Genomic DNA, 9005 nt, shown 5'->3' on the forward strand with positions numbered 1-9005 from the left:
AGGTGGAGCCATCTGGATTCTTTTAAGGATTCATGATAGTTCAAGTATTCAAGTATTGGCATGTCAAAGATACATTTCCCTAGGTCAGTAGACATTGCAATCATTAAGGATTAAAGAACATCTACCTGCATGCAACCTCCCTTCCCTTCCTTTCTTCTCTTTAAGGAGAAAAACCATACCCACCAACAAATGGCAGGACAATTGACTATATACATATAAACATGTAGCAAATCCTACATTCACTCACCCTGATGTTATTTACAGCAGTTATATACTGAAATCGGCAAGCAAATAACCAAGCTCACAGAACACCAAGAACTCTGTATGCTTTCACTCATGTGCTAACATTCATTTATGCAAAATTATATCTAATCTATAAAGCTAATTATGAACCAAAAATACTACAGACACGAGGAAAAGTTGCAACCTATACTAAGTATGTACATTGAGTTTATAATGACAATTGATTTTTCTGCACATGTTTTTGCAGATACATGTAGATAAAACATTTTCCTTTGGGCATGATGAGCACATTTGTTTTCAAATACTTCAAATGAAAAAGCCATGCTGACCACATTTGGAATATTGCATCTAGTGTTGGCCACCATGATATAAAAAGATGTTGAGACTCTAGAAAGAATGCAGAGAAAAGCAACAAAGATGATTAGGAGACTGGAGGCAAAAATATGAAGAACGGTTGCAGGAACTGGGTATGTCTAGTAGTTTAATGAAAAGAAGGACTAGGAGTAACATGGCAGCAATGTCCCAATATATGAAGGGCTGCCACAAATAAAAGGGAATCAACCTATTCTTCCAAGCATCTCAAAGTAGAACAAGAAGCAGTGGATGAAAACTAATCAAAGTAAAAATAATAACCTAGCACTTGGAGAAATCTCCTCACTATTAGAACAATTAATCAGTGGAACGATTTGCCTCCAAAGTCATGCTCCAACACTGGTAGTTTTTTAAAAAGAAATTGGTGAACCATTTGTCCAATCTTGGTCCCTTCCAACTGTTATTCTGTTAAATAATTATGTGTATGTTAGTGTCTGGATTAGATGGGAAGAAAATTTACTATTAAACTAGCATTGCCAAATGCCACAGGGCATTTTAAATATTCAGAGGGTCAAAAAACTGAAAAATGGACTATCACTGTTGTAATTTTAAGACAGAATGATTGTTCAATTTTTCTTATTTTCCAAGTAATCTCTCTTTTTGTGTTCTAAATTGCTGACTCCTAACATAGGCTCTCAGTAAAGTCAGTGTCAGTGAACACAATGTACAGTGCAGTACTTCTAACAGTTCCTTTTTTTAAAAAAATCGTGACTGTAATCTTCATTTATTTCAAACAATTCTTTTTTTCATTTAGCAATGATTCCATGTTCCTTTGAAAGATATTTCAAAGGTCAGTTGACATAACTGGAACCTCTTCAACATTTGCAAGCTATCATCATCTATAAAAAGGGAATTTTCACAACTTGCAAGCAACTTCTATGTAGCTCTTTTAAGCTGTTCATGTTCATTCAGATACACTTTCAAAAGTCTCTAGCCCATCTCCTTTTATATTTTTAATAGAAAGAACCGACTGTAATAGGTCATCCCCATCTTGTGGTCAGAATGGAGCATTGCAGTTCCTCCCCCCTCCCAATTTTGAATGTTTGGGTTCTTAATAGTTTTAGTATTTTTTTTTCTTTTGTAAAATAAAATTTAATTTTGGTAACATATAAGCATATATAAGCATCTATGCTTATATGTATGCATATATATGAGCATATATAAGATTACAATAGAAATATAAATATGAGACGGTTATGACTACATGGGAACATTAGGACAGGGATGGTAGGCATGTTGGTGCACTTATGCACGCCCCTTATAGGCGGGTCCCAGGGGAAGAGCCTTCTCTGTGGTGGCCCCGATTCTCTGGAACCAGCTCCCCCCGGAGATTAAAACTGCCCCCACCCTCCTTGCCTTTTGTAAACTCCTTAAAACCCACCTCTGCCGTCAGGCATGGGGGAATTGAGACATCTCCCCCGGGCCTATACAATTTATGTATGGTATGTTTGTGTGTATGTCTGCTTTAATAATGGGTTTTTAAAATGTTTTTAAATTATTAGATTTGTCATTGTTTTATTGTTGTGGTGAGCCGCCCCGAGTCTACGGAGAGGGGCGGCATACAAATCAAATCAAATCAAATCAAATCGATCAAATCAATCTTAGGAATGGGGTCAGGTCAACAGTAGACATCTAAGGTTAAAGTTGTTTAGGTTTGGGGAAGAAACCACAGAGTCAGGTAGTACATTCCAGGCATTAACCACACTGTTGCTGAAGTCATATTTTCTGCAACTGAGTTTGGAGTGGTTTACCTTAATTTTGTATCTATTGTGTGCTCGTGTGTTGTTGCGGTTGAAGCTAAAGTAGTCATTGACAGGTAAGACATTGTAGCAGATAATTTTGCGTGTTACACTTAGGTCAGACCTAAGGCAGTGTAGTTCTAAATTTTCTAAACCCAAAATTTCAAGTCTGGTGACATAAGGTATTCTGTTGTGAACAGGCGTGGAGGACTCTTGTGAAATATCTCTGGATATTCTCAATTATATTAATGTCCAATATGTAGTGCAGGTTCCAGACAGATGAGCTACATTCAAGAATTGGTCTAGTCAATGCTCTAGTTACAAGTACAATATTACCAGAGAAGAAGCTACGCAAGATTAGTTAACAATTCTTAATGCTTTTTTGGCAATGTTGTTACAATGGGTTCTGCCACTTAGATCAATAAAGTACTGCAAGGTCCTTAACAGAATGAAGGTTGTCTACAAGGTCGTGTCCATCCAGCTTGTATTTTGTATTGATATTTTTTTTGCCAATGTGTAAGACAGAGCATTTGTTGGTTGAGATTTGAAGTTGCCAATTGTTTGACCATTCCGACACATAGTCATAGCCTTTTTGAATGATAGCAGCATTGTTAGCAGTGTTAAATAGTTTTACATCATCAGCAAAGAGAACGCAGTTGCTTTTAATATTATTGAAAAGGTAATTTATGTAAAGTATAAAAAGTGTTGGCACTAAAACACTCTGACCTGTATGTTATTTATTTAGCAATTTAACAATAATCATGGGAAAGATACATGATATAATTAATCTACCACCATCTAAATCAGGTGTCAAACTCCGTCACGGCAGCATCACATGACATATTGGGACTTCCCCCCCCCTTCGCTAAACTGGGCATAGGTATGTCAAATGTGTGATGCATCTGGTCAGGAGTTTGACAGCCCTGATCTAAATCCTCTGATGTTATAGAAAGTCCTGAATTGCTTAGAGAAAAAAAAGAGAATATATCACATCTAATAGGAAACAACTCATAGAGGGTTTTTTGCTTTGAGTAGTACAGAATATTTGAGTAGTTACTCTGTCTGAGCTTTTATTTAATGCACAATTACTCTGAAGTAAATCCTACCCACCAGTGGTTTTAAGTTTAGAGCTGTATGCCATAATCATCACAGTGATGACAAATCACAGCTTGAACTATCTTGCTTTGCATGTAATGAGTCTCTCTCTCATATATTACCTTTCACCTTTTAAATTGCATTCCTGAAATAAATGAACTGTTGCACTATATTCTAATTTTTTGTTTCACCTGTATATGTCAGGATACTATAAAAGTTACTGAAACAGACCAGATCTTGTCTCCAATCAGAATGTACATGGTAACTTTAAAGTTACAATTATAATTGTGCAATCCTAAACATGTTTATGCTGATTTAAATCCTACTAAGATAACTTAGGAATGAAATCTTGCACTGCAACCCTAGATATTTATCAGAAAATATGCTCCAGGAAACATGATGCAACTTTCTCCTAATATATAAGAAATTAGCAATACTATGGCATGTGCATTTCTTTTAAAAGAATTTTGAACTTTAGATGCTCTATTCTTAGAAGTAAAATTAAATCTGGTTAATTTTTTAAAAAGGAAATTAAAATATTTTCCTGTCTACTGTGTTTCTCCAAAAAGAAAATCGGGTCTTATTTTCAATTCAATTTATTAGATTTGTATGCCGCCCCTCTCCGAAGACTCGGGGCGGCTCACAACAATAATAAAACCAATATTCCAGCGAAAACAAATCTAATATTAAAAAGCACATAAAACCCTATCATATTTTTTAAAAAGCAAACAACATATACATACCCAAACATAAATATAAAAAAGCCTGGGGGAAAGGTGTCTCAACTCCCCCATGCCTGACGGTATAGATGGGTCTTGAGTAATTTACGAAAGACGAGTGTGGGGGCAGTTCTAATCTCCGGGAGGAGTTGATTCCAGAGGGCCGGGGCTGCCACAGAGAAGGCTCTTCCCCTGGGGCCTGCCAAACGACATTGTTTGGTCGCTGGGATCCAGAGAAGGCCAACTCTGTGGGACCTTATCGGTCGCTGGGATTCGTGCGGTAGCAGGCGGTTCCAGAAACTTATTTTCTTTTGACCACCAAAAAAAATGGTTAGGCCTTCTTTTTGGAGAGTTCTAATTATTGACTCACCTTGCAGCAGTGGCACTGACAGCCCCACCCACCAGGAACCCGTTTGCTGGCACACTTGTTCTGTGGCCACTTGCAGCTATTTGCATGCATTGCCCTGGCCTCCGTTTCACATTCACACGCTCCCTTTTGTGAAGAAAGAATAACACAGCTAGTGGGGAAAATGATACAGACTAGCCAGTATAAAATCACTCAGATGGGTTTGGTCTGGACTGTCAGGAATATTTTAGTCAAAGAGAGGTTTTTGATTTTGTAATCTCTGTTAAGCTTACAATGGGGCTGACATCTTGAAATGATTGGGATTTGCATGCATCCTTGGAGCCACAGCTTTCCCATCTTTGAACAATTTTTCAAACTTAATTACAGTATGTATTGATCAGTGAAATCACCAAAACCTGAGTGATTAATAGTGTTTCTATTAAGTGTTCTTTCATGGCTGTGGCATTTCAACGTTTTGAAGGCAATCTTGAGATGATCTTTGTTCTATTTCAGTAAACCAAATGCATTTGAATTAAAAAAAGGAAAGCACAACTTGCACTTCTTAAAACCAGGATGAAGTTTAGTTTTTCACATAGCAGGAATGTCAAGCATTTTCTAGTAGAGAAGTAATCAAATACTTATGTGTCTATCTATTGCTGATATCACTGTGCATAATCATTTCTGAAAAAGCTTCAGTTTTCATAATTTATTTTATTTTAAATGTTACTGTTTTTGCTATATACTCAGCTTTTATTTTTACCTTAGAAAAGCTGTTCCATACTTGCAAAAATATTAATTTTATATTTGCTGAAAACAGGTGCTCTGCCAATTTTCATTAGAATTCCTGATTAAAAGGCATTCTTGCATTACTTATCTTTGCAGTTTAAATAATTGTTTTTATGCTGTTTTTAAAAGCTGATTCTACAGTAACAGTAAGATTAATACTTTCAAAAACATTATGGTTAAATATTAGTTGAACTGAAATTTTAATCCCTAAAGGTACTCATTTATACAAAAAAAGTGAAATACAGTAAGTTACTTGCAAATGCTTTTATTTTTATAATCAGTTTGAAAATTAAGGTTAAGAGATTAAGAATAATAATTAGAATAATAATGATCCATCTCACTTAAGTAAAAATCAAAATTGCTAGCTTTTGTTGGTTAAGATTATGGTGTGAAATTCTACATTAATGTGAATGCTTACCAAATAAGTTAAAATACAGTTATTCTGCAAACACTCATATAAAACACTACGGTAAAACTATGGTAAATATTTAAAGTACAGTATATAGAAATAATTGAACATAGATTTTTAGTAGGTTTAATGGTGACATAATATTGTCTTTGTTTCTAATGGAATTTGAGTCATGCTAGTGTTTTAAAATAAGAACTGTTTGCATTTCAGAACAGGGGATTGTATAATTCTTTGACTATACAAAGTGATGAATTCCATAGTGAGTCATTTCCACATGGACTTTTACTCCCCTAAATCTTCTTGAAGATGTATTTCTGTTCTATTCTATGCAGACATTGCAGTAATACCACTAGCCTTAAAACAGCACCAGGGCACTAACACAACGCAATTATGGCATTTGTCAAAAAACCCTGCAGCCATTCCAGGCAAATAGATAGCCACAACATTGAGTAGGTCTTATGTTTCAATTACCAGGGAGTAGTCCATTATTTTGCAGCATTCGGAAAACTTGTGAGACTACATTGCTGAAAATGCACAGGGGCTCATCTGTCATCCTTAAATACCTGAACATAATAAGTGGCCACTACATATTCACAGCTCTCAAATTATTTGAAGCTGGGCCATTAACACATGTTATCTATTGTGATCCAGGGGGAGAGGGCTTCCCAATTTTGCCTAACTAGAGTATGTGCACAATCCAAACTTCTAACAGCAGCTGTTTAAGTCACTAATTGTTTTTTTCAAGTGCTACCCTTGAGACTGGAGACAGGCTCTATTAAATTGAATGCTAGGGTGGCTTCAACTCTACATTCAAACTACTGTATTTTATTTTTGCCCCATTAACTAGGAGTGAAGATTTTCAGTCTACATGGAAACAGGCAGCAGCAACTAAACTCTCATTCTTGGGGTTCTCTTGAGATCTTCCATTCAGCATCGGGACTGATCAAAATGCTAGTTAAACAGCACATACTGTAACAGACATATAGAGCACCAGTCAAGCAGCCAAGACCCCAGACTTTCTTGCCAATGAATCCAAAATGTACCCTACTTCCATACATGACTAAACTCAACCTAAATTGAGACGGGCCTTTACTATGACACCATGGCAGGCCCTTTCCTTAGTTGTCCTTGAAGACACTTGCAGGAAGACTCCATTTGGAACAACAAAGTCCCCACGACTCTGAATACACAGAAACACGAACTTCATCAGTGTCTATAGTAAACTATAAAGACATTTGCAGTAGTCTCATTTATACCTAGAGCACACAGGACAATTTTATATCACCTAATCACCTTCAGGTACTAACCCTGTTGCACATTCAGTGATTCCCAAGTCTTGTGAAGCAATACTAAAAACACATCAGATGATGACAAGTCCTTGGGTCTCAGCTATGTAAACCAGATTTAAAGTGCATCTTCTATTAGAATGCTCTGTAACTTGATACATATAATACTTTTCTACATACTAACTTCTCAAATATTTTTCTACATATTAACTTCTCAAATATTCTCCATTCTTGGATAACACTTATACTATATCTTTTTAGATTCACACTTTAAATTTATATATACAGTACTTCATTAATTTTGTATCATGTTTTGACAATTTACATTTTCACTATATGTTTTAGAGCCTCCATGCAGTCAATGACCAGCTTTTTTTAATGACTACTAAGACAAGTCTTATAGCGGTCCGTGACAATAAAGCTTTATGATTTACAAAGTGATGTGCTCTAATTCTCAGCTCTAAATTTATAATGTTTACATTTAATAAAAATGTTGAATGACTGAAAGTTCTGCAGTGTACTAAATAAATCTACACAGCTTCTTTTTGAAGGAAGAATGTTGGATTACTCAAATGTGTACTGCCATAAGTATAATCATATGCCCTTTCTATTGATCAATGACAGCATTCATTACTGTCATTTGAATTTGTGTCTGGCCTTTAAGTTAGAATTTTCTCTCACTCCATGAAATTCAGTAACTCTGCTTTTCCAGGTAAAAGCACCCAATTGTTTTCCAACACCCCATGATGATGACAAAGGGAAAGACTAACCACACCAGAGGAAATAAGGAGTACTGATACACTGTACTTAGCAATGAAGAGAAAATAGTTCAGCACCAAGCTCCTACAGATCAGAAGTATGATAGAACAGAACTAACAATCTAAAATCCTAAATTTATGATACCAATACTTTCTGCTTACAAAAAACAAAACAAAATGGTTGGCTCTTTAACCTTGCTGTTCTGGTCGCATTTACTATACATTTGTAGTGTTTCAGGTGTAACGAAATATAACAATCAGCATGGAGCAAAAAGGAAAAAAACCCACTCATAGTAAGAACCCCTCAAATGAGGAAAAGTCAATTAATCACAAATTTGATCCGCATGACAAATAATCTACAGGTCTCAAATTTCATTTCTGGTCATATTAACCCGAGCAGAACAGCAAGATTAAACTACTGTTGAGAATAGTGGAGACTATATACGAGTTCTGAAATTTTGCAGGATGTATCTTTGGTGGAGACATATAAATTGTCAACTCCCACATCAAATTCATGGAAGTTAATTTTTCTCTTATAAATAGGATTATCAGGCAGCAAAAGGAGGACATATGTCTTCTCTGGCAGACATAGCCTTAAAATCAAATATTGCCTGGCTTTTCAAGCATGTAACAAATTACTGAATAGGTTTTCTCCAACATGCAGTGCTTTCCTAATAAGTGCTAACTGCAAGTTAACAAACTCAGCTCTGTGATCTTAATTAATTAGTCGATTAGTATCCTCCTGTCTTTCGCTGCCATCAAATATTGAATACACCATAATTGGTTAAATGCTGGAGGCTTTTGCTTCTTAACCAGCTGGTAGCCAGCATGCTAGGCAATCAGTTGTCCCATTCCTCTCAGTGTGCATGCTCCATTGTGTGCCTTTGTACTCACTTGTAATCCATCCCTTTCCAATGAATGTAACAAATATTGATAGCCCAATAAGTGAAAGAAAAATAACACTTGTGCACAAGTATCTTGTGCTCTCCATTTAAAGCTATTAATCTTTCCAAGAAATCTCTTTTACTCTAACAGCAAAGCTTAAGGCAATATTTATTTCTAGGCCCTACACAATTGTACTTTTTTCTTGCACAAGAAAATAATATACATATAAAATATAAAATCATTTCTTGCTGAATGTATATAATTTTTCACAATATGTTTACTCTTCATTATTTTCCTCCCTCTAATTTTTGCAACATGTAAATGAAAATTTTATTCATTGCAAGCTGAATGATGGAACAATGCAAAT

This window comes from Erythrolamprus reginae, chromosome 7 (genome assembly GCF_031021105.1).
Source record: "Erythrolamprus reginae isolate rEryReg1 chromosome 7, rEryReg1.hap1, whole genome shotgun sequence".
Classification (NCBI taxonomy): Eukaryota; Metazoa; Chordata; class Lepidosauria; order Squamata; family Dipsadidae; genus Erythrolamprus; species Erythrolamprus reginae.